Consider the following 8,738-nt stretch of genomic DNA (forward strand, 5'->3'; position numbering starts at 1 on the left):
TAGTGGTAGTTGGGTGGTAGATGTCTAGACTCCCTTATGGCTCTAATATGGTAGTGGTAGATGTCTAGACTCCCTTATGGCTCTAATATGGTAGTGGTAGATGTCTAGTCTCCCTTATGACTCTAATCTGATAGTGGTACATGTCTAGGCTCCCTTATGGTTCTAATCTGATAGTAGTAGATGTATAGTCTCCTTTATGGCTCTAATCTGATTGTGGAAGTGGGGTGGTTGATGTCTGTCGTGGAAGATTCAGAATTGGTTGGTAACATATGTAAGATGTTTTATATTCATAATATGTGTGTAAGTTACTTCTCATCAGAATGGTATGTTTGTATAATACTGTGGCGGGATCAAAAACCTACCACGATCAGATTAGAGCAAAAAAGGAGCCTAGGCATCTACCACTATCAGATTAGAGCCACAAGGGAGACATCTAACACCCCACTACCACGATCAGATTAGAGCAAAAAGGGAGCCTAGGCATCTACCACTATCAGATTAGAGCCACAAGGGAGACATCTAACACCCCACTACCACTATCAGATTAGAGCAAAAAGGGAGCCTAGGCATCTACCACTATCAGATTAGAGCCACAAGGGAGACATCTAACACCCCACTACCACGATCAGATTAGAGCCAAATGGGAGACTAGGTGTCTACCACCCCACTACCACTATCAGATTACAGCCATAAAGGAGACTAGACATCTGTCACCCCACTACCACGATCAGATTAGAGCAAAAAGGGAGCCTAGGCATCTACCACAACATTACCACTATCTGATTAGTACCATAAGGGATACTAGACATCTACCACCCGAATACCACTATCAGATTAGAGCCAAATGGGAGACTAGGCATCTACCACTATCAGATTAGAGCAAAAAGGGAGCCTAGGCATCTACCACCCGAATACCACGATCAGATTAGAGCAAAAAGGGAGCCTAGGCATCTACCACTATCAGATTAGAGCCACAAGGGAGACATCTAACACCCCACTACCACTATCAGATTAGAGCCAAATGGGAGACTAGGTGTCTACCACTATCAGATTAGAGCCATAAGGGAGAATAGACATCTACCACTATCAGATTAGAGCCATAAGGGGGCATATACATCAACCACTTTTAGATTAGAGCCATAAGGGAGTCTAGGCATCTACCACTATCAGATTAGAGCCGTAAGGGAGACTAGACATCTACCACTATCAGATTAGAGCCGTAAGGGAGACTAGACTTCTACCACCATCAGATTAGAGCCATAAGGGAGACTAGACTTCTACCACCATCAGATTAGAGCCATAAGGGAGATTATGCATCTACCACCCCACTACCACAATCAGATTAGAGCCGTAAGGGAGACTAGACTTCTACCACCATCAGATTAGAGCCATAAGGGAGACTAGACTTCTACCACCATCAGATTAGAGCCATAAAGGAGATTATGCATCTACCACCCCACTACCACAATCAGATTAGAGCCATAAGGGAGAAGAGGCATCTACCACCCCACTACCACAATCAGATTAGAGCCATTAGGGAGACTAGGCATCTACCAACCCACTATAACTATTAGTTTAGAGCCATAAGGGAGAAAATGCATCTACCACCCCACTACCACTATCAGATTAGAGCCAAAAAGGAGATTAGACGTCTACCACCCCACTTCCACTATCAGATTAGACCCATACGGGAGGCTAGACATCTACCACTATCAGATTAGAGCCATTAGGTAGACTAGACATCTACCACTATCAGATTAGAGCCATTAGGGAGTCTAGACATCCACCACCCCACTACCACAATCAGATTAGAGCCGTAAGGGAGACTAGATTTCTACCACCATCAGATTAGAGCCATAAGGGAGATTATGCATCTACCACCCCACTACCACAATCAGATTAGAGCCATAAGGGAGACTAGATTTCTACCACCATCAGATTAGAGCCATAAGGGAGATTATGCATCTACCACCCCACTACCACAATCAGATTAGAGCCATAAGGGAGAAGAGGCATCTACCACCCCACTACGACCATCAGATTAGAGCCGTAATGGAGACTAGATTTCTACCACCATCAGATTAGAGCCATAAGGGAGATTATGCATCTACCACCCCACTACCACAATCAGATTAGAGCCATAAGGGAGAAGAGGCATCTACCACCCCACTACGACAATCAGATTAGATTTATTAGGGAGACTAGGCATCTACCAACCCACTATAACTATTAGTTTAGAGCCATAAGGGAGAAAATGCATCTACCACCTCACTACCACTATCAGAATAGAGCCATAAAGGAGATTAGACATCTACCACCCCACTTCCACTATCAGATTAGACCCATACGGGAGGCTAGACATCTACCACTATCAGATTAGAGCCATTAGGTAGACTAGACATCTACCACTATCAGATTAGAGCCATTAGGGAGACTAGACATCTACCACCCCACTACCACTATTAGATTAGAGCCATAAAGGAGACTAGACATATACCACCATCAGATTAGAGCCATAAGGGAGACTAGACTTCTACCACTATCAGATTTGAGCCATAAGGGAGAATAGACATCTACCACCCCACTACCACTATCAGATTAGAGCCAAAAGGGAGACTAGTTGTCTACCACTATCAGATTAGAGCCAAAAGGGAGACTAGGTGTCTACCACCCCACTACCACTATCAGATTAGAGCCAAAAGGGAGACTAGACATCTACCACCCCACTACCACTATCAGATTAGAGCCAAAAGGGAGACTAGGTGTCTACCACTATCAGATTAGAGCCAAAAGGGAGACTAGGTGTCTACCACCCCACTACCACTATCAGATTAGAGCCATAAGGGAGACTAGACATCTACCACTATCAGATTAGAGCCGTAAAGGAGATTATGCATCTACCACCATCAGATTAGAGCCGTAAAGGAGATTATGCATCTACCACTCCACTACCACAATCAGATTAGAGCCATAAGGGGGCATATACATCAACCACTATCAGATTAGAGCCGTAAGGGAGACTAGATTTCTACCACCATCAGATTAGAGCCGTAAGGGAGACTAGACTTCTACCACCATCAGATTAGAGCCATAAAGGAGATTATGCATCTACCACCCCACTACCACTATCAGATTAGAGCCAAAAGGGAGACTAGACATCTACCACCCCACTACCACTATCAGATTAGAGCCAAAAGGGAGACTAGGTGTCTACCACTATCAGATTAGAGCCAAAAGGGAGACTAGGTGTCTACCACCCCACTACCACTATCAGATTAGAGCCATAAGGGAGACTAGACATCTACCACTATCAGATTAGAGCCGTAAAGGAGATTATGCATCTACCACCATCAGATTAGAGCCGTAAAGGAGATTATGCATCTACCACTCCACTACCACAATCAGATTAGAGCCATAAGGGGGCATATACATCAACCACTATCAGATTAGAGCCGTAAGGGAGACTAGATTTCTACCACCATCAGATTAGAGCCGTAAGGGAGACTAGACTTCTACCACCATCAGATTAGAGCCATAAAGGAGATTATGCATCTACCACCCCACTACCACAATCAGATTAGAGCCATAAGGGAAACGAGGCATCTACCACCCCACTTCCACAATCAGATTAGAGCCAAAAGGGAGACTAGACATCTACCACTATCAGATTAGAGCCATAAGGGAGCCATAAGGGAGATTATGCATATACCACCCCACTACCACGATCAGATTAGAGCCATAAGGGAGACGAGGCATCTACCACCCCACTACCACAATCAGATTAGAGCCATTAGTTGGTAAATTGGTGGTTGAAGATATCCCTCTAGTGGTGTGGGGGCTGTGCTTTGGCAAAGTGGGTGGAGTTATATCCTTCCTGTTTGGCCCTGTCCGGGGGTGTCCTCGGATGGGGCCACAGTGTCTCCTGACCCCTCCTGTCTCAGCCTCCAGTATTTATGCTGCAGTAGTTTATGTGTCGGGGGGCTAGGGTCAGTTTGTTATATCTGGAGTACTTCTCCTGTCCTATTCGGTGTCCTGTGTGAATCTAAGTGTGCGTTCTCTAATTCTCTCCTTCTCTCTTTCTTTCTCTCGGAGGACCTGAGCCCTAGGACCATGCCCCAGGACTACCTGACATGATGACTCCTTGCTGTCCCCAGTCCACCTGGCCATGCTGCTGCTCCAGTTTCAACTGGCCTGGGCCCTAGGACCATGTCCCAGGACTACCTGACATGATGACTCCTTGCTGTCCCCAGTCCACCTGACTGTGCTGCTGCTCCAGTTTCAACTGTTCTGCCTTACTATTATTCGACCATGCTGGTCATTTATGAACATTTGAACATCTTGGTCATGTTCTGTTATAATCTCTACCCGGCACAGCCAGAAGAGGACTGGCCACCCCACATAGCCTGGTTCCTCTCTAGGTTTCTTCCTAGGTTTAGGCCTTTCTAGGGAGTTTTTCCTAGCCACCGTGCTTTTACACCTGCATTGCTTGCTGTTTGGGGTTTTAGGCTGGGATTCTGTACAGCACTTTGAGATATCAGCTGATGTACGAAGGGCTATATAAATAAATTTGATTTGATTTTGATTTGATTAGGGAGACTAGGCATCTACCACCCCACTACCACCATCAGATTAGAGCCATAAGGGAGAAAATGCATCTACCACCTCACTACCACTATCAGATTAGAGCCATAAAGGAGACTAGACATCTACTAGACATTAACAATATATATATATATATATATATATATATATATATATATATATATATATATACCACACCTCATCAGTCCTTATCTGTGGTACTGTATATTAACTATATACCACACCTCCTCAGTCCTTATCTGTGGTACTGTATATTAACTATATACCACACCTCATCAGTCCTTATCTGTGGTACTGTATATTAACCATATACCACACCTCCTCAGTCCTTATCTGTGGTACTGTATATTAACTATATACCACACCTCCTCAGTCCTTATCTGTGGTACTGTATATTAACTATATACCACACCTCCTCAGTCCTTATCTGTGGTACTGTATATTAACTATATACCACACCTCCTCAGTCCTTATCTGTGGTACTGTATATTAACTATATACCACACCTCCTCAGTCCTTATCTGTGGTACTGTATATTAACTATATACCACACCTCCTCAGTCCTTATCTGTGGTACTGTATATTAACTATATACCATACCTCCTCAGTCCTTATCTGTGGTACTGTATATTAACTATATACCACACCTCCTCAGTCCTTATCTGTGGTACTGTATATTAACTATATACCACACCTCCTCAGTCCTTATCTGTGGTACTGTATATTAACTATATACCACACCTCCTCAGTCCTTATCTGTGGTACTGTATATTAACTATATACCACACCTCCTCAGTCCTTATCTGTGGTACTGTATATTAACTATATACCACACCTCCTCAGTCCTTATCTGTGGTACTGTATATTAACTATATACCACACCTCCTCAGTCCTTATCTGTGGTACTGTATATTAACTATATACCACACCTCCTCAGTCCTTATCTGTGGTACTGTATATTAACTATATACCACACCTCCTCAGGCCTTATTGATTAATTACAACACATAGGTGTATTATAAGGCATTATAAAGGTCATTAAAATAATGATACATACGTACTTCATAGAAACTGTTACTCTTCATATATTCTAACAACTCACATTTTAAGATTAATTATGTCATTTGTTCCATGTTAAGGGCTCTAACCTTGGAACAAAACTATTTGTCTCCCTCTTGCTGTTGCATGCAGTTCCTCTCTCTCTTCCTCCATTCCTCTAACCCCTCCCTCCTTTCTAACCCCACCCCGCTGGCAGAACCAGGAAGTCCCTCCCCTTCCCACAAACTCTCTTCTGAGGAAACGAAACTGATCGGAGTCTCTCTGTCGTCTGTCTGTGTGACAGTGAACAACCGTTCAAATGGCTCAACAGGGAGTTCTGCTGGACCAGGACCAGTTCTGTTGTTCTGTCTGTCTGGATCTACTGAAGGAGCCGGTGGCTATTCCCTGTGGACACAGTTACTGTAGAAGCTGTATTGAGGGCTGCTGGGATCAGGATGTCCTGAAAGGGGTCTATAGCTGTCCTCAGTGCAGAGAGACCTTCACTCCAAGGCCTAATCTGAGGAAAAATAACATGTTGGCTGAGGTGGTGGAGAAACTGAGGAAGACAGGACTCCAGGCTGCTCCCCCTCCTGCTCTGTGCTATGCTGGACCTGGAGATGTGGCGTGTGATGTCTGCACTGGGACCAGAAAGCAGAAAGCCCTCATGTCCTGTCTGGTGTGTCTGGCCTCTTACTGTGAGACTCACCTGCAACCTCACTATGAATCTCCTGCTTTGAAGAAGCACAAGCTGGTCAAAGCCACGGCACAACTACAGGAGAAGATCTGCTCTCATCATGACAAACTGCTGGAGGTTTACTGTCGTACCGATCAGCAGTGTATCTGTCTGCTGTGTGTGATGGATGAACATAAAGGCCATGATACAGTGTCAGCTGCAGCAGAGAGGACTGAGAAACAGGTAAGACCAGAACAACTTGTTGGTGGCTGTCTGATAAACAAAGAATTAAAGATACAGTAGGAACTAAATCTGTTTGAATATGAGATTCAAATTAAATGGATCCACAGCAGAACAAATATGAACACAAACCTTGAGTATATAGATATGTTAACCCAGATTCTACAAATGTATCACCATTTTCTAACGTCAAACACTATTATCATTCTGAATGGCCTTTTATGAGTACAAAGTTCAGTCTCAACCCCTTGATACATGTAGGCCTACCATAAAAACTATAATTCACATAGCAACATAATATAATATTGTAAAGGGACTTCCTCAGGATTGTAGACCTTCCTCTCTATGGGTCCTATGTCACATTACTATACTATTGATCTACTGGACTAATAAAGTTTGATAGCTCATTGAAGAGTGATTCTCCACAGAGGCAGCTGGGGATGAGTCAGCAGAAGGTCCAGCAGAGATTCCAGGAGAGAGAGAAGGAGCTGAAGGAGCTCCAACAGGCTGTGGAGTCTTTCAAGGTGAGTATTGTTGACCAGAGGAGACACACCATTTCACTTCTCTCCTCCAGTCAGAGAAAGAGAGGGGCCCCTATCCAATCCCACTGACCCCACTGTTGGGAACAGGCTGTCTGGACCCCTTTCAGAGAATAGACTGGTTCATGTAACCGACTGGGCTGCCTCATCACATAACCATGAGTAACCATGACTGACTCATGTCCCCTATACATTAAAATGGAACTGTCTCTCTCTCAATTGAATTAAATTCATAGGGCTTTATTGGCATGGAAATATATGTTTACATTGCCAAAGCAAGTGAAATAGACAATAAACAAAAGTGAAATAAACAACCAGAAATTAACAGTAAACATTACACTCACAAAAGTTTCAAAAGAATAGAGACATTTCAAATGTTATAATTCAAGTGCAAACAGAGTGAGTCGTGCCCCAGACTGAGTTCTGGAGGTGAAATGGAAATGAATGAGGGAGAGTTCAGTGAGGTAGAAGGTGTGGAGAAGAGTTCAGAACCAGAGAAGTTTATTTGAAGTGTATTTATTAAAGCCAAAGCTAAAGCTTCCCTAAACAATTCAATACATCAGTCAATATATTTTCTCTGTGATTTATTTTCTCTCCGTTCCATCGCATCTTATCCGTCTTACCGGGCGGGCACTAGGACCCGGGGGAGGCTGCTGCTGCAGAGGCTGCTGCACCGCTCGTGACTGTCAGTCCTCCTTGTAGCTCATTGGTTAAGCTGTGGCTCGAGCCTGTTAACAGTTAACGGCCAGGAAACGGCTCTGACAGGACACATTCATGTCGAGGCAGTGATGTGAATGTGTGGTAAGTTACAATAGAGAGAGAGAGTTTTCACTACTATAGACTTTGGTCATAATCAAAGCTTTGTTAACCAATAGGTTTTTATGTGAGGCCGCCTGTAAGTTACAGTGTAACAGACGTTACTAACGGTAACGGTGTCTTTTAAATTCGACATAAGTTATGTGGCGATGATATCTAGTTAACGTTGTATTTAATGTAGTGTAATGACCTGACTAGATCATAAAGGAACAATTGTCCAGACAGAGGATTGAGTTACGAATTGACGGTTTATTAGCAACTTTACACCGGCTACTGTTTGGCCTTAGCTCACGCCAAATAAATGAAAGATACCCCACAAGCCAATCGGGACCTTCTCTTGTGAAGCCCAGACGGAAGAGAGAGAACAAAGGCTGAACCTTAACTTCCAATGCCCCGCCCCCTCCACGCCACTCCGCCAACCACCAGGATGCCCGGCATCAGAACATCCCAGGCATTCCTGTGATTGGCAGATAGCAGGTTGATTGGCATGTCGGACCCCGCGAACACTGGGAACTGGTAAGTACAACACAACCAGCTACTAGCCGAACACATAACACACAGCTGTCTGTGCGGGTCGCTACAGTAGTTTTACTATCTGTGCCAGGCTAGAAATGACACAGATAATATCTAGTTAACGTTGTATTTAATGTAGTTTTACTATCTGTGCCAGGCTATAAATGACACAGATAATATCTAGTTAACGTTGTATTTAATGTAGTTTTACTATCTGTGCCAGGCTATAAATGACACAGATAATATCTAGTTAACGTTGTATTTAATGTAGTTTTACTATCTGTGCCAGGCTATAAATGACACAGATAATATCTAGT

General features: G+C 43.7%; 1 protein-coding gene and 1 pseudogene across 1 annotated transcript in view; both read left to right on the plus strand.

Annotated features, from left to right (window-relative positions):
- Positions 1 to 8,738, plus strand: part of LOC135561380 (E3 ubiquitin/ISG15 ligase TRIM25-like) — a 426,185-nt gene that overhangs the window by 224,880 nt on the left and 192,567 nt on the right. The gene's annotated exons all lie outside the window — the stretch shown is intronic.
- LOC135561383 (tripartite motif-containing protein 16-like) overlaps positions 5,892 to 8,738 on the plus strand; it is a 7,248-nt pseudogene continuing 4,401 nt past the window's right edge.

This window comes from Oncorhynchus nerka, linkage group LG17 (genome assembly GCF_034236695.1).
Source record: "Oncorhynchus nerka isolate Pitt River linkage group LG17, Oner_Uvic_2.0, whole genome shotgun sequence".
NCBI lineage: Eukaryota > Metazoa > Chordata > Actinopteri > Salmoniformes > Salmonidae > Oncorhynchus > Oncorhynchus nerka.